Source organism: Podarcis cretensis (assembly GCF_951804945.1).
Source record: "Podarcis cretensis genome assembly, chromosome: 3".
Lineage (NCBI taxonomy): Eukaryota > Metazoa > Chordata > Lepidosauria > Squamata > Lacertidae > Podarcis > Podarcis cretensis.
Window position 1 is genome coordinate 4,754,529 of NC_137172.1, and position 18,126 is coordinate 4,772,654.

General features: G+C 48.2%; 1 protein-coding gene across 6 annotated transcripts in view; it reads left to right on the plus strand.

The window, feature by feature from the left end:
- The window catches only part of HMBOX1 (homeobox containing 1), a 135,022-nt gene that overhangs the window by 71,927 nt on the left and 44,969 nt on the right, over window positions 1-18,126 (plus strand). The window lies entirely within an intron of this gene.

Sequence of the window (18,126 nt, forward strand, 5' to 3'; positions counted from 1 at the left end):
CCTTCTCGGTAGTGGCACCCTCCTTGTGGAACGCCCTCCCACCAGATGTCAAAGAGAAGAACAACTACCAGACTTTTAGAAGACATCTGAAGGCAGCCCTGTTTAGGGAAGCTTTTGGTGTTTGATGTATTGCAGTATTTTAATATTTTGTTGGAAGCCGCCCAGAGTGGCTGGGGAACCCCAGCCAGATGGGCGGGGTATAAATAATAAATTATTATTATTATTATTATTATTACTTCTGTGTGGACAACGATGGCACTGGCCAGAGCACTGGGGCCACCACTGACCAGTCAGCCTTTCCTGTCACTGTTTGGCAGTGGCATCTCAGCTCAGCCCCTCTTCGGGAGGAGTTCCCAGGAGGTGGCGGCCTACAGCCTTGCCCCTTGGCCAACCGCCAAGTCGGTAGAGCATGAGAAACCCTGCGGTTGTGGGTTCGAGTCCCACGTTGGGTGAAAGATTCCTGCATTGCGGGGGGTTGGACTAGATGACTGCCATGGTCCCTTCCAATTCGACAATGACAGCGGCTCTCAAGGTGACCTCGCCCCGTGCCCAAAGGTCCCCTTGAAGAACATGCAGGCATCACCTTCAGCGGTGATGGCAATCCTTTTTCTTTTCTCCGTCCAAGCCCATGCAGTAGGAGAGGGAGAAAGCAAAACCCTTTTGTCCAGGGAACATAAGAAACTGTGTTATACTGAGTCAGAGCGTTGGCCCCTGTGGCTCAGCATTGCCTGCACGGGCTGGCAGCAGCTCTCCTGGGTTTCAGACAGGGCACGTTTAAGCCCTTACTTGGGAATGGAAACCGAGGCCTTCTGCATGCAACACATACTCTGCCCCTGAGTGTCGGCCGGCTTTGGGCGGAAAGTCAGTTTTGCCCTGGCCCTGTATCTCTTCCTACCCAGTTCTGTTCCGCCTTGTGCCAACTGCTTTGCCACTTCCTGTCTCTTCCTTCCCTTCCTTCCCGTCTCCCTCCATGCCGCCAGCAGCGTCAGAAGTCTGCAGGGGGCAAGCTCTGAGAAACTGCCTGCTGGAGACCCCCAGATTGGTCCGCACTTTACGGCACAGATTTTCAGACGAAACTGTTGTTGTTTAGTCATGTCCGACTCTTCGTGACCCCATGGACCAGAGCACGCCAGGCACTCCTGTCTTCCACTGCCTCCCGCAGTTTGGTCAAACTCACGCTGGTAGCTTCAAGAACACTGTCCCACCATCTCGTCCTCTGTCGTCCCCTTCTCCTTGTGCCCTCCATCTTTCCCAACATCAGGGTCTTTTCATAGAATCATAGAATCATAGAATCATAGAATCATAGAGTTGGAAGAGATCACAAGGGCCATCGAGTCCAACCCCCTGCCAAGCAGGAAACACCACCAGAGCACTCCTGACATATGGTTGTCAAGCCTCTGCTTAAAGACCTCCAAAGAAGGAGACTCCACCACACTCCTTGGCAGCAAATTCCACTGTCAAACGGCTCTTACTGTCAGGAAGTTCTTCCTAATGTTTAGGTGGAATCTTTTTTCTTGTAGTTTGGAACCATTGCTCCGTGTCCGCTTCTCTGGAGCAGCAGAAAACAACCTTTCTCCCTCCTCTATGTGACATCCTTTTATATATTTGAACATGGCTATCATATCACCCCTTAACCTCCTCTTCTCCAGGCTAAACATGCCCAGCTCCCTTAGCCGTTCCTCATAAGGCATCGTTTCCAGGCCTTTGACCATTTTGGTTGCCCTCCTCTGGACACGTTCCAGTTTGTCAGTGTCCTTCTTGAACTGTGGTTCCCAGAACTGGACACAGTACTCCAGGTGAGGTCTGACCAGAGCAGAATACAGTGGCACTATTACTTCCCTTGATCTAGATGCAATACTCCTATTGATGCAGCCCAGAATTGCATTGGCTTTTTTAGCTGCCGCGTCACACTGTTGGCTCATGTCAAGTTTGTGGTCAACCAAGACTCCTAGATCCTTTTCACATGTACTGCTCTCAAGCCAGGTGTCACCCATCTTGTATTTGTGCCTCTCATTTTTTTTGCCCAAGTGCAATACTTTACATTTCTCCCTGTTAAAATTCATCTTGTTTGTTTTGGCCCAGTTCTCTAATCTGTCAAGGTCGTTTTGAAGTGTGATCCTGTCCTCTGGGGTGTTAGCCACCCCTCCCAGTTTGGTGTCATCTGCAAATTTGATCAGGATGCCCTTGAGTCCATCATCCAAGTCGTTGATAAAGACGTTGAATAAGACCGGGCCCAGTGAGTCCAGGGAGTCTTCTCTTCTCTGGAGGTGGCCAAAGTCTTGGAGCCTCAGCTTCAGGATCTGTCCTTCCCGTGAGCACTCAGGGCTGATTTCCTTCAGAATGGAGAGGTTTGATCTTCTTGCAGTCCATGGGACTCTCAAGAGTCTCCTCTAGTACCATAATTCCATCACTTGACGGTGCCGCTGCCTGACATGGGTTTTCAGACGAAACTAGGAAAGGACAAAGACCAACACCCAGCCCTCGAGTAAGTGGATTATTTCCTTCAAGGGAGCACAGGGCCCAAAATATTGGCCTTGTCAGTCTGTGAGCATTCTGCTGTCAAATGCTTCCTTCTGGACTTTTAAAACAAGTGACTTAGGTGGCATATTTTCCATTTGCTCCCCCCCCCTCTAATTGTATATTTGAGTTGGCAGTTAGGGCTGCAAACTTATTTAAAATGTTTTTGATTGATTTAATCACATGAGTCTTAAGTCTGTTTAATTGATCTTGCAATTGAATTTGCATATGGGTAAAAACAATATTTATGAAGCGGGAATGCATTTTCTTACACGAAGCTTTTATGTTTTGTAGAAGCATCATCTCAGAGGCATCGCCTCCCATACGCGAGAGGAGGGATAATGTACCTTTGGAGATGGTGTTTGGTACCTGTTTTTGGGACAAGAATATTGCTGCTCGGTTGAATCTGGGGCAACTTATTCGTTGATTAATATGTTTTTTAAAAAAACCAAACAACTCATGCTGTTACTGATTTAAACATAACAGCTGCATTGCTTTAAGCTTCAATGTGGTTTGGCGAGATTTCTGGATTGGTGATCCACACTTTGGATCAGCCAGAGATCAGAAGATTCAGGACACATAAAGGAAGTACCGTATTTTTCGCTCCATAAGACACACCTGACCATAAGACGTACCTAGTTTTTAGAGGAGGAAAACAAGAAAAAAAATATTCTGAACGGAACAGTGGATGTATGATTTTTGTGGTTCATGCTGTGGTCACAGACATGATATGCGATTTGACGGTGAGTTTGGGGTAGCCCAGTGCAAAAATCCTGAGGATCCATGTGGATCTGTGCTCTGTAACCACGTTTTTGCACCATTGTGGCCCCACGGTTTTTTTGGTGTAGGCTGTAGTCATGGACATGCTATGTGTTCTGATGGAGAATTGAGGGTGACCCAATGCAAAAATCCTGAGGATCCATGGGCTTTTACCTGTCCCCTCCCAGGCAGCCTCCCTTATCTTCCTCCCGATCGCTTGCTGATCAGCTGCTCAGCGGCTTTGTTTCAACACCCACTTACCTCTTTCTAAAAAAATTAAAAATCTGCTTTTTGCCCTTGGGCAATTCGGCTCCAGGGACCACGCATTCGCTCCATAAGACGCACAGACATTTCCCCTTACTTCCCCTTACTTTTTAGGAGGAAAAAGAAGTGTCTTGTGGGGACAAATCACAAAAGTCACAAAAGTGATTGTGCTGATTTTGGTAGTGGGCGGCATGTGCATGATGTCTGCTGGAGGGGCAACCCTACCCCCCAACCTATACATAAATTCCTGCAACACTGGTTTCCCACACACAACTGGTTGGCCTCTGTGAGAACAGGATGCTGAACTATACGGGCCACGGGCCTGATCCAGCCTCCTCTTTTGCCCTTACCCGAGTCTGGTGGAAAACCAAAGCAATTCTACACCAGCCTTCTCCAACCCAGCACCCTCTAGATCAGGAGTCAGCAAACGTTTTCAGCAGGGATCCGGTCCACTGTCCCTCAGACCTTGAGGGGAGCCAGACTATATTTTTGGGGAGGGGGAATGAATGGATTCCTGTGCTCCACAAATACAGTGGTACCCCTGGTCGTGAATGGGATCCGTTCCGGAGGCCCACTCACAACATACCCCTGGTCGTGAACAGGATCCGTTCCGGAGGCCCACTCACAACATACCCCTGGTCGCGAACGGGATCCGTTCCGGAGGCCCACTCACAACATGAATAGAACACAACCTGCAGTGGCGCATCTGCGCATGTGCGTGTTGCAATTCGCCGCTTCTGCACATGCGTGTGACGTCATTTTGTGCCTCTGCGCATGCGCAAGCGGCAAAACCCGGAAGTAACCCTTTCCGGTTCTTCCAGGTCGCCGCGGGACGCAACTTGAAAAAACGTATCACGAAGCGAACATAACATGAGGTATGACTGTAACCAAGGGATGACTTTTAAATAAAAGCACACATTCTACTCATGCAAAAACATGTTGATTCCCAGACCATCCACGGGCCAGATTTAGAAGGCGATTGGGCCCGGCCTTGGTTGCATACCCATGCTCTAGATATTTTGGGTTGCAGTTCCCAACAGCTTCATCCAGTGCTAACCATGTTGTGAAAGGCTGTACTATATTGTGATTTGTTGCACACGCAGAAAGCCAAAGCGGGCATCTTTGAACCCCAGTTTCTCTGTTGTAGATCTTGGAACCTCCATTGCGTAGGTTCTAGGCTATGTATGGTTAGCGCAACCCGCAGTTTGCTGTGACGCCCAGGTTCAGCCTCCGTCCAGAGTAATAGCTTTGCTCAAAGCCTCTGCTTGAAGGAGGTAGCTCTGAAGGACTTGAGGACACTCGGAAGAACGATGTGTTGCTATTCCATTCTTGGCCTGAGTTGTATAAGTCGTGCGGCATCGAGCATTTGATTATGCTGGATTTATTTTCAGACGTCTGGGGCTGTTCTTATTAACTGTCATCGCTTTGATCGAAAGCGTGTGGCGGATTTCTGCATCTGTAGCGCCTGGCTTGCATGCCTAAACAGAAGCCCTGGGTTTGCAGGTTGTGGCAAGGTGCAAAGAGGATCTTGTGCTGCCTGCTTTTTACAATTTTACTTTGCATTTCACTGGGGCAGAGCCGGTTTTCAAGATCGGGGCGAGTGGAAAGATGCTAAAGTGAGGTTTTATATATTCGTTTTATTCAGCTAAATTTACCGTATTTTTTGCTCTATAAGACTCACTTTTTCCCTCCTAAAAGGTAAGGGGAAATGTGTGTGTGTCTTATGGAGTGAATGCAGGCTGCGCAGCTATCCCAGAAGCCAGAACAGCAAGAGGGATTGCTGCTTTCACTGCGCAGTGATCCCTCTTGCTCTTCTGGCTTGTGAGATTCAGAATTATTTTTTTTCTTGTTTTCCTCCTCCAAAAACTAGGTGCGTCTTGTGGTCTGGTGCGTCTTATAGAGCGAAAAATACGGTATATCCCACTTGATTTCAAGAATACAGTGGTACCTCGGGTTACATACGCTTCAGGTTACAGATTCCGCTAACCCAGAAATATTACCTCGGGTTAAGAACTTTGCTTCAGGATGAGAACAGAAATTGTGCTCCGGTGATGCGGCGGCAGCAGGAGGCCCCATTAGCTAAAGTGGTGCTTCAGGTTAAGAACAGTTTCAGGTTAAGAACGGACCTCCGGAAGGAATTAAGTACTTAATCCGAGGTTCTACTGTACCTCTAAGCTACTGGTTCCCAAACTTGCTCAGGGTACTACATCTTGGTTCCATAAACTCATCCCCTGTGCCCCCTACCCTATAAAAGGCATCATTCAGAATACAGTGGTGCCTCGCAAGACGAAATTAATCCGTTCTGTGAGGCTCTTCGTATAGCGGTTTTTTCGTCTTGCGAAGCAAGCCCATTGACGACTTAGCGGATTAGCGCTATTAGCGGTTTAGCGGCTTTTAGCAATCAGCTGTTAAGCGGCTTATCAGCGAATCAGCTGATAAGCGGCTTAGCGGCTTAGGAAAAGGGGGAAAAAGGGGGGGGAAACCCGCAGGAACTCGCAAGACATTTCGTCTTGTGAAGCAAGCCCATAGGGAAATTTGTTTTGCAAAGCGCCTCCAAAACGGAAAACCCTTTCGTCTAGTGGGTTTTCCGTCTTGCGAGGCGCTCGTCTTGCGGGGCGCCACTGTAGCGGTTTGCATGACTCACTGAAGAAGATAACAGCAAATCAAAACAGCAACGATGAATTGCACATTTATTCACAATCCAATTAAAAGTGTTTAATTCAATTAATGCAACAAAATTGATGAACTTGATCCAGTGATACCAGCTTTTCAAAGTCTGCTAGTCATTTACATATCCAACACTCTCACTTCCACTGCCTCCCCCCTCGCCTTTTTGTGCAACCCTGGGTATTCCCGCTGCCCCATAGGGGGCAGTGCCCCCCAACTTGGGGCACCATTGCTCTCAAAGCAGTTTACAAAAATGTAAAAGAAAACATTAACATTCTCCTATTGATTTATATATATATATGAAAAAAACCCACACAGATAAAAACAAACGTCTAAAAACATTCAAAAGAGGTTTAGAACCAGAAGTAAAGGTAAAGGGACCCCTGACCATTAGGTCCAGTCGTGACCGACTCTGGGCTTGTGGCGCTCATCTCACTTTATTGGCCGAGGGAGCCGGCGTACAGCTTCTGGGTCATGTGGCCAGCATGACTAAGCTGCTTCTGGCGAACCAGAGCAGTGCACGGAAACGCCGTTTACCCGCTGGAGTGGTACCTATTTATCTACTTGCACTTTGACGTGCTTTCGAACTGCTAGGTTGGCAGGAGCAGGGACCGAGCAACAGGAGCTCACCCCGTCGCGGGGATTTAAACCGCCGACCTTCTGATCGGCAAGTCCTAGGCTCTGTGGTTTAATCCACAGCACCACCCAAGTCCCAGTCCTAAATCCACCCCCAATTGGGGAAGGGCCCTTAGATCAGTTGTAGAACACCTGCCTTGCATGCAGAAGTTCCCAGGTTCGTTCCCTGGCATTTCCAGGTGAGGGAGACCTGAAACCTTGGCTGTTGCCAGTCAGTGCAGACAATACTGAGATAAATGTACCGTCACTGTACAAGGCAGCATGCTATGCTTCTAACCTAGGCATGTCTACTGAGTGGGAAGTTCCATTGCACACAATGCGACTTGCTCCCAGGGCTATTTAACTGTTCAGTAATTGCAAAAGGGGCATGTCACAAATTCAGATAAATCCTGGAGATGATATAAAGATAGATAGAGCCCCAAGATGATGGAGATGTCAGCACAATCCTGGCACTCAGGCATCTTCACTTGGTCACAAGTGGTTGGAAGCCAGGTGCAAAATGCGCCTGGCTCCTGGCTAATTTCAAACGCTGCTGCTTGCCTTCCCCAGTATCCTGCCTCCCATAGGGAGCAGCCCGGTGCTTCTGGAAAGCCAGCAAGCAGGTTATGAAAGCAAGGACCTTTTTGCACCGTTGCTGCTCAACAACTGGTATTCAGCAGCAAACTGCCTCTGGACATAGGGGCTCCACATTTGGGGCAAGGAAGAAGAGAAAGCATTGCCTGGTTCCAGGTGACTTTATTTATATTATTTTTTTACAGTGGTCCCTTGGTTCTCAAACTTAATCCGTTCCGGAAGTCCGTTCCAAAACCAAAGCGTTCCAAAACCAAGACACGCTTTCCCATAGAAAGTAATGCAAAACGGATTAATCCGTCCCAGACATTTAAAAACAACCCCTAAAAAAAATTTAACATGAATTTTACTAAAGATACCATTGATCTATAAAATCAAAGCAATAAACAATGTGCTGCAGACACACAATCAATCAATCAATCAATCAGTAGCTGAACAGGATTCCACACAGTCGCAAAAACGAAAAAGAGCCGCCAAAACAAAAACGCAAAATAAATATCAAAAATAGAGAGATCTCAGTGTAACACTGAAAACGGAAGTGTGGCACTCAGATCGGAAGTGTAACACTCAAAATGGAGCACGTTTGGCTTCTGAAAAAAGTTCGCAAGCCGGAACACTTACTTCTGGGTTTGCAGTGTTTGGGTTCCATGTTGTTTGAGTACCAAAGTGTTTGAGAACCAAGGTACCACTGTATTTGTTTCACAACATTTATATACCACTTGGTCGCGGGAGACCTCAAAGTGGTTTACAAAACAATTTTTTTTGCTTGAGAACCTATTGAGCAGATTGAATCCAGACCATCCCTTGGAGACAGTTAAAGGGCACAATTGGGGGTCATTTATTTGCTTGCCATGTGGGGCTGTGAGCCGACGCACCGTGTCTTTAAATGCTCTGTATCTTCACTAAGTAATTAAAAAAATATTTAAAATGCATGGCATCATTAACTATTATTATTAAAGTAAAATGCTTTTGGTTTTTATTACCGTTAAAACTGGCTTACAGTAACAATAATAACATTTCATGACGTTATTATTTATTAAAGTCCTATATTATTTATTAAATTTGCACATTGGTAGCAATTTAACGCAGCCCGTCGGGTCCAAAGATTTCTGGAGCTGCATACGTAGGAGCAATAAAACAAGGCAGCACAGGGCAAAAGACATGGCACAAAAGGAAAAACAGGTGAGGAGGGAAGAGGAAAACAAGCACACACAAAGTCCTTATAACGGCCAGCTTGAATGGGACTGATTTGGGAATAGGAGGTTTCTTAGTACAACTGCTGCTAAATGACCTTTTAAGGGATGGGAGGATTCAGATGGCCATTGATCTCTCAGGTAAGCCTAATAATAATAATAATAATAATAATAATAATAATAATAATAATAGAGTAGGCCTGGTTTTCCATCTCTTTCTCTCTCTCTCTCCCCTGCAGTCTGATGAAATGGAAATGTAATATAATATAATTCCAGAAAGTCACCCTGTCCCTGGGTTTTTGCAAGCCTTCTTCCTCCCCCTCAGCCAGTCTGTACCTTCTTATAATACCGTTTCAGAGTGATTTTTTATTTATTTTAAGCACGAGGTTGATGAATGATGCCCATTTCTGTTGCAAATATTTCTGTATCCAGAGGCAGCCTCATTTGACAATCTCCTGCTCTCTGAAAGAGAGATGACTCTTTGCAGAGCGCAAACGCCCTTCCTTTATTTATCTGCTCTTATTTTATTTTTTTTAGTTCGAAAAGAAAGTCTTGCTCTTTCCTCTCCCACTTTCCCCCAACAGTTGGTCAAGCCCAGGGAAGGAGAATAAATTTTTTTAAAAGTAACCAGCACTGGCCCACTTCAAAAGAAACAAATTGAAAGCAATGCAATTAAAGGTGTTGCGGGGAATTATAAGGTCTTGCAAACATGATGTAGCGATAAACCGCTAATGGGAAAGTGTGTCCCTTAATTAACAAGGAACATCACATTATTCTTAAATGTCTGGCTGCAGAGCTACTTAGTAAATTAGCCGACTGGAGCTCAAGGGCACGTTTACACGAGGGATTTACACCAGGGTCTTGCAGCAAACTGGGGCCTGCCCCTTTTGGGCTATGTTGTTGTTGTTGTTTAGTCATTTAGTGGTGTCCGACTCTTTGTGACCCCCTGGACCAGAGCACACCAGGCCCTCCTGTCTTCCATTGCCTCCCACAGTTTGGTCAAACTCATGCTGGTAGCTTCGAGAACACTGTCCCACCATCTCGTCCTCTGTCGCCCCCTTCTCCTTGTGCCCTCCATCTTTCCCAACATCAGGGTCTTTTCCAGGAAGTCTTCTCTTCTCATGAGGTGGCCAAAGTCTTGGAGCCTCAGCTTCAGGATCTGTCCTTCCAGGGAGCACTCAGGGCTGATTTCCTTCAGAATGGAGAGGTTGGATCTTCTTGCAGTCCATGGGACTCTCAAGAGTCTCCTCCAGCACCAGAATTCAAAAGCATCAATTCTTCGGCGATCAGCCTTCTTGATGGTCCAGCTCTCACTTCCATACATCACTACTGGGAAAACCATAGCTTTTACTATACGGACCTTTGTTGGCAAGGTGATGTCTCTACTGTTGGATTAGGGCGCATCATTTTAGGGAGTGAAACTTATTTTTTTTAACCATTTTTTTAAGCGAGGGATCTTGAAAATACGACATTTTTAGATAACGATCTTTATTGGTTTTTCAGTTACATACTCCACACACAAATATTGTTTTACATTTTATGTTTATACTTGCTCCTAAGAGCTGACTTCCTTCCTTCCTTCCTTCCTAAAAAATTAGATACGATTTTAAAAAGCCAGAAGAAGGAAGGAATGAAAATATGATTTTGGGTGGGAGGAATTCAAATCGGCTATTCCTTTTTTGTGATGAGACTGCATATAGCTTGGCAAGTCAGCGTTCGATGAAGAAGCACGTAAACCACTTTCAGAAAACCAAAATATTTTGATTTTGCCTTCCGAAAACCTCAGGAGATGCTAAACGATAGATAGACAGACAGACAGACAGACAAATAGATAGATAGATAGATAGATTAAAAATATTAATATTAATATTAATATATAATAACCAATCTATTTTAACTACTCTTGAGAGTCCCATGGACTGCAAGAAGATCCAACCTCTCCATTCTGAAGGAAATCAGCCCTGAGTGCTCACTGGAAGGACAGATTGTGAAGCTGAGGCTCCAGTACTTTGGCCACCTCATGAGAAGAGAAGACTCCCTGGAGAAGACCCTGATGTTGGGAAAGATGGAGGGCACAAGGAGAAGGGGGCGACAGAGGACGAGATGGTTGGATAGTGTTTTCGAGGTTACCAGCATGAGTCTGACCAAGCTGCGGGGGGCAGTGGAGGACAGGAGTGCCTGGCGTTCTCTGGTCCATGGGGTCACGAAGAGTCGGACACGACTAAACGACTAAACAACAACAATCCTATCTGTTAGTTTGTGTTCTGCCCTCTATCTGTAAATCTCAGGGCGCTACACAACACAAAAATGCAAGGTAAAAAAACCAAAACAAACACAAAAATAAACCTTTCCTTTGAATTCCCAAGTTGTGTTTTGACTTTTAGGCACCCCTCATTTCTGGGGGATTTGAAAGCTGAAAAATTCAGCATGCCAGAAGTTAGGTGCCAGATGAGTTCCTCACATGAGCGAGAGCGAAGGGTGTTGCAGCAAACTTGTTTGTTCCCAAGAGCCGCCTTCCCTCCTGGGGAGCCTCCCTGGGGCCGCATGGCAGTGGTGGGCGTTGCCAAGGCAGAAGTGGGCGGGGCAGCGAATCTGAAAAATCCCTTTGTGCAGAGGGCTATTTTCCATGCATGCCCCTTGTCCCATCCTGCACCCAGACCAGCAAGAGGCGTTATCAGAATCCAAAGACCCATTTCAGCCAGGCAAGAGGCAGATGTGGCCTGGAGAGAGTTTTGAGGGCCACAGAGAGAGACCCGGGGGCCACATTGAACCGTCTGCATCTGCGGTTCCGCACCCGACTTCAATCGCAGACATTTTTTGGGAAGCGATTAAGGTTTCCCTCAACGAGACTCTTAGTAGCACTTGTGGAGAGGCAGGTGTGTGTTACAGCAGAAATTTGGCGAACGGTGAAATTTACGGCTGAGCGTTGGAGTTCTAAAGACTTGGATGGACATGGCAGAAAAGCCAGATTTTTCACTGGTAGTTCGGCGGGAGGAATTCCCTGTTGCAATAAAGGAGGGTGTTCCCACCGCAAGCGTTTCGGATTTCCAGGCGGAAGGACCTCTCTCTCCTCCCCCTCTGGGGTTCCACTGCCCCCCAAGCCGATTTCGGGGCTGCAGGAGGGAAAGCCCTGTTGCTCAAGCAGAAGAAGGCTTCGTCTGATGAAACTTTTTATTTTAGTGTGCAATTGTTGTTGTTGTTTAGTCGTTTAGTCGTGTCCGACTCTTCGTGACCCCCTGGACCAGAGCACGCCAGGCACTCCTGTCTTCCACTGCCTCCCGCAGTTTGGTCAAACTCATGCTGCTCTCTTCGAGAACACTGTCCCACCATCTCGTCCTCTGTCGTCCCCTTTTCCTTGTGCCCTCCATCTTTCCCAACGTCAGGGTCTTTTCCAGGGAGTCTTCTCTTCTCATGAGGTGACCAAATATTGGAGCCTCAGCTTTAGGATCTGTCCTTCCAGTGAGCACTCAGGGCTGATTTCCTTCAGAATGGATCGGTTTGATCTTCTTGCAGTCCATGGGACTCTCAAGAGTCTCCTCCAGCACCATAATTCAAAAGCATCCATTCTTCGGCGATCAGCCTTCTTTATGGTCCAGCTCTCACTTCCATACATCACTACTGGGAAAACCATAGCTTTAACTAGATGGACCTTTGTTGGCAAGTTAATTACCCCAAGTTAATTCTACCTTTTCTCGATGAGTCTAGCAAGTGCATTTAGGATTCCAAGAGAATTAAGGATTCCAAGAGATTTTCGGATTCCAACCAAAATCTGTTCGAGCCTCATCTTCAGTTCTGTCGTTTGCTGATAGGTGTACATTTCCCATGCAAAAAGTCAGAAACAAATCTCTTGACCCAAGCATTTTTTTATCCGGATGCGTACACCCAATTTTTCCTGGAAAAGCAGTATATCGTTCCGTCGTTCATTCATTTAACTCGAGCCGTATCGGTCGAAGCGCCATGCCCAGAATTCCTCTCATCTCTCAGAACTTATTTCAGTTTCCAGCTCCTCGTGACCATCAACTTTGTGCCGTCATCTTCACATCTTTTGTATCTTTAATCTTAATCTCGCTTTTCAAAAAATCCTCGTAATGGTAATCATTGGTTCTGTAGTGACGATTAAGCTTTAATTTCCTCGATAATTGCAAGCATGCTGTGTGGCTGCCTCATCTGTCTATCTATCTATCTATCTATCTATCTAATCATAGAATTGTAGAATTGTAGAGTTGAAAGGGACCTATGACGGTCATCTAGTCCAACCCCCTGCAGTGCCCACCGTGGGGTTCAAACCCACGACCCTGAGATAAGCGTCTCATGCTCCACCAACTGAGCCATCCCTGGGGCTCTATCTATCTTTATATCATCTCCAGGATTTATCTGAATTTGTGACATGCCCCTTTTGCAATTACTGAACAGTTAAATAGCCCTGGGAGCAAGTCGCATTGTGCGCAATGGAACTTCCCACTCAGTAGACATGCCTAGGTTAGAAGCATAGCATGCTGCCTTGTGCAGTGACAGTACATTTATCTCAGTATTGTCTGCACTGACTGGCAACAGCCAAGGTTTCAGGTCTCCCTCACCTGGAAATGCCAGGGAACGAACCTGGGAACTTCTGCATGCAAGGCAGGTGTTCTACAACTGATCTAAGGGCCCTTCCCCAATTGGGGGTGGATTTAGGACTGGGACTTGGGTGGTGCTGTGGGTTAAACCACAGAGCCTAGGACTTGCCGATCAGAAGGTCCGCAGTTCGAATCCCCGCGACGGGGTGAGCTCCCGTTGCTTGGTCCCTGCTCCTGCCAACCTAGCAGTTCGAAAGCACGTCAAAGGGCAAGTAGATAAATAGGTATCACTCCAGCGGGTAAACGGCGTTTCCGTGCGCTGCTCTGGTTCGCCAGAAGCAGCTTAGTCATGCTGGCCACATGACCCAGAAGCTGTACGCCGGCTCCCTCGGCCAGTAAAGTGAGATGAGCGCCGCAAGCGCAGAGTCGGTCACGACTGGACCTAATGGTCAGGGGTCCCTTTACCTTTACTTCTGGTTCTAAACCTCTTTTGAATGTTTTTAGACGTTTGTTTTTATCTGTGTGGGTTTTTTTCATATATATATATATATAAAAATCAATAGGAGAATGTTAATGTTTTCTTTTACATTTTTGTAAACTGCTTTGAGAGCAATGGTGCCCCAAGTTGGGGGGCACTGCCCTTTATGGGGCAGTGGGAATACCCAGGGTTGCACAAAAAGGCGAGGGGGGAGGCAGTGGAAGTGAGAGTGTTGGATATGTAAATGACTAGCAGACTTTGAAAAGCTGGTATCACTGGATCAAGTTCATCAATTTTGTTGCATTAATTGAATTAAACACTTTTAATTGGATTGTGAATAAATGTGCAATTCATCGTTGCTGTTTTAATTTGCTGTTATCTTCTTCAGTGAGTCATGCAACAGTGGTGCCCCGCAAGACGAGTGCCTCGCAAGACGGAAAACCCACTAGACGAAAGGGTTTTCCGTTTTGGAGGCGCTTTGCAAAACGAATTTCCCTATGGGCTTGCTTTGCAAGACGAAATGTCTTGCGAGTTCCTGCGGGTTTCCCCCCCTTTTTTTCCCCTTTTCCTAAGCCGCTAAGCCGCTTATCAGCTGATCCGCTGATAAGCCGCTTAACAGCTGATCGCTAAAAGCCGCTAAACCGCTAATAGCGCTAATCCGCTAAGTCGTCAATGGGCTTGCTTCGCAAGACGAAAAAACCGCTATACGAAGAGCCTCACGGAACGGATTAATTTCGTCTTGCGAGGCACCACTGTATTCTGAATGATGCCTTTTATAGGGTAGGGGGCACAGGGGATGAGTTTATGGAACCAAGATGTAGTACCCTGAGCAAGTTTGGGAACCAGTAGCTTAGAGGTACAGTAGAACCTCGGGTTAAGTACTTAATTCCTTCCGGAGGTCCGTTCTTAACCTGAAACTGTTCTTAACCTGAAGCACCACTTTAGCTAATGGGGCCTCCTGCTGCCGCCGCATCACCGGAGCACGATTTCTGTTCTCATCCTGAACCACAGAGCCTAGGACTTGCCGATCAGAAGGTCCGCAGTTCGAATCCCCGCGACGGGGTGAGCTCCCGTTGCTTGGTCCCTGCTCCTGCCAACCTAGCAGTTCGAAAGCACGTCAAAGGGCAAGTAGATAAATAGGTACCACTCCGGCGGGAAGGTAAACAGCGTTTCCGTGCGCTGCTCTGGTTCGCCAGAAGCGGCTTAGTCATGCTGGCCACATGACCTGGAAGCTGTACGCCGGCTCCCTCAGCCAATAAAGTGAGATGAGCACTGCAACCCCAGAGTCGGTCACGACTGGATCTAATGGTCAGGGGTCCCTTTACCTTTACCTTTTAGGACTGGGTGAGCAGAGCACATGTGCTGGATTTGGAAACGAGGTAGAAGGGCTCTAGGACCCTGTGAGAACCCTCACGCCTCCTTCCCAGGGCGCCATAGCGTCTCAGTCTGCCACTGTCCCAATGAGGGGGGGAGGAGAAGGCTATATCAATATATTTATTTTTATCTATTCATTGCATTTCCATCCCACCTTTGGAGCTCAAGGTGGCCCACATGGTTCTCCCCATCCTCATTTAATCCCCGCACAACAACCCTGCGAGGTTGTTTAGGCTGAGAGGCAGCAACGGGTCCAAGGTCACCCAGTGAGCTTCATGACCCAACGAGGGATTCAGACTCTGCTCTCCCAGGTCCCGGTCCAGCACTCTTAACTATGCCAGAAAGACAATTAAGACAAAGTTTAAAAATCCACATCAAGTAGCGACGGCTTGGGGAAGTGGATCTGCCTTAAAAGTTACTTTGGAAGAGTTGGGAGGGGAGGAATCACACCAGCGTCAAGAGGCAGCGAGTTCCAAAGGTGCATCGCCAGCAACAGAGGTGGGCGGAAGTCCCTGGGCACGCCAGAAACAGCTCTTTGGATCCCAGCCGTAATTCGAAGCTCTGATCAAAGAGCCTTCCTGGCAGCATGGTCACTTTAATGAGGTCTCTGGCTGGTGATGGAACTGGACTTTTGCCACCAAGACAGCCCCCGTCCAGCCCACCAGATCATGCCAGCTTCCCTCCCGGTGTCCTTTAAAAGTGTAGGTTCAGCGATCTTGGCCGGAGTCCAGAGAGGAGTCTGCAAGCATGCCAGGACTTCTCAAGCCACTTGTTTCTGAATGCTGGAAAACTTTCCAGAGTGGCTGTGCTGGTCCTGGGGGGGGGGTTAGCGTGCGGCGTGGTCTGAGTCCGGTCCCGGGTCGAGGATCTGGAGGCTGTCTGTCAAGGGCGAAGCGGGGTCCAAGGCAAGGAGCCGGATGTGGTCAGGAACTCCGGAAGAGCAGGTCAGGGTGCTGGCAGGAACAGGTTTCCAGTGATGTTGCTCCCACAACCTGGGACTTGGCGGACTCTGAGGCATAGGGCGGTCCCGGCCCACAGGTGACCCGCCTCTCCTGGCCTTAAGGCGAGCTCTCCTCCTGAGAGAACTTAGTTCCCTCCACCTCTCTGCCCTGAGCCTCTGCAGCTCAGGAGAGGCTGGAGGGTTACTGGACCCAGAGGCAACCTCACCTTCCCCTGACAGGGCTGGGAGAGGAGCACCTGCAGGCAATGGGTCCTCACTCATTCACCTCCGGAGCCAGAGTAGCTTCATCTGGTGTCTGCTCCTGAGGATCCAGCACAGGTGCGGGCCCTTTAGATCCAAGCCCCTGCCCTGGCTCAGCCGTCCCTGGAGGCGGGGACTCCTGTGCAGGCTGGGATTCTTCAGGTTCAGCCTCTGAATCAGATTCCCAGGCCATCGCAGTGGCATTGGACCATCACAGCCTTTAATCAGGGTCCCACTGGGATCACAGTGGCCGGTGCGTTGGCAGAACAACTGCTGTGCAAAGGTTGGGGGATGAACAGCTGGAACATGTGTACGTAAGACTCAAACTCTGGACGTCCAGCGGGCCTGAATGGTGAAAACTTCAGGAAGTTCTTTTTCATGCAGCAAATTGTTAAACTGTGGAACTCTCTCCCACAGGAGACATTGATGGGTGTCAGGGACTGGTTGGATGCAGAGGAAAGGTGGTGGGGAACCGTAAGGGATGAAGGCTCAGAGCCCAGGGATGTCAGGAGCTCGTCCTACACTTGAGTAGGACCCCGGCAGAGACACATGCCCGACTGGCATGTTCTCTCCCTCCTGGTCGATCGCTCAGGAGCTTCAAAAGCTTCCTTCAGCCCGAACATCACAGCGACCGATGCCAACAGACATCGGCACACTTAGGGACCCGCAGAGTCTCCGCAGCGTGCGTGACAGACCTCAGCAACTCAGCATTTTGGCTAATCTACTTTATTTACATATAAACACACACACAGAGCACTGCAACATGGTTCCCTCTCTCTCTAGCACCAGACAGCAAAGAGAAAGAACAAAAGACAATAGTCCCACTTCACGGAACACAGTAACACAAACATCCTGCCTCCGTCACTTCCGTCAAAACATACACCGTCATGTGATAGACAACAATCCCGTGACTGCAACCAGGGAGCAGGAATTCTAACAAGGGAGTGGTGGTGGGATGGTGATGAGAGGTCCAAGGGAAAAGAGGGAGCAGGCTGAGAAGGAGTGTTGGAAGCTGGAGAGGTAACAGGCCTTAGGGAGGAGGGAGAGTCTGTGGCAGAGAGAAGTCTAGAATCAGAGGCAGAAGATGAAGCAGGGGAGGAGGGAGGCCGAGAGGCCGAGATGAGTCGGGCTGGGGAAGAGTCACGGGGGTCTCCCCCTCCTGCTGCGACAAGCTCCCCTCGCCACCTGGTCTCCCAGAACCAGAAGAGGCATGAAAAGGGTGGAGGAGAGGTTGGCCGCCTGTAGGAGCAGTCTCCGATTGCTTGGGGGGGGGGAGCCCCAGAGAGGAGGAGACATAGGCGGCTGTGGAGAGGTGGGAATTTCTGAGCACAATTCAAAGTGTTGGTGCTGACTTTTCAAGCCCTAAATGTGTTCCCTTTCCCAACCTTTAACCTATTGATGATTAATGCCTATATGCAACCCTTGCATTGTATTTGTGTTAACCAATCAGCAACAAGCACATATGTGGCGATGCTGTAATATTCAATAAAAGGGACTCCCCAAGACATGCTCGAGAGATGCCTCCCATATGACACTTGTCATTCGTCTGTCGATTATTTCAACCCAACAGAGGAGGGAGGCCGAGAGGCTGAGATGAGTCGGGTTGGTGAAGAGTCAAGGCGGTCTCCCCCGCCTGCTGGAGCAGTCTGTGATTGCTTGGGGGGGGGACCCCAGAGAGGACGGCTGTGGGGAGGTGGGGATCTTTAGTCCCAACCACTTCTTAATTGGGGTGAGCCCAGACCCATTCCTGCATGCATTAGGCCTTGCCCTTCCGTTTAGATCCCGTTTTTGCTAATAGCGAGTCAGCTCCAACTCCTTCAGTGTGATCTACCGCTGACTCGCTCCTGCAAATGGGCCCCCTTTGGCCTGATCCTGGCCTCTTTGTTGCGTCCCTGCGCCTTCTTCCCTCCT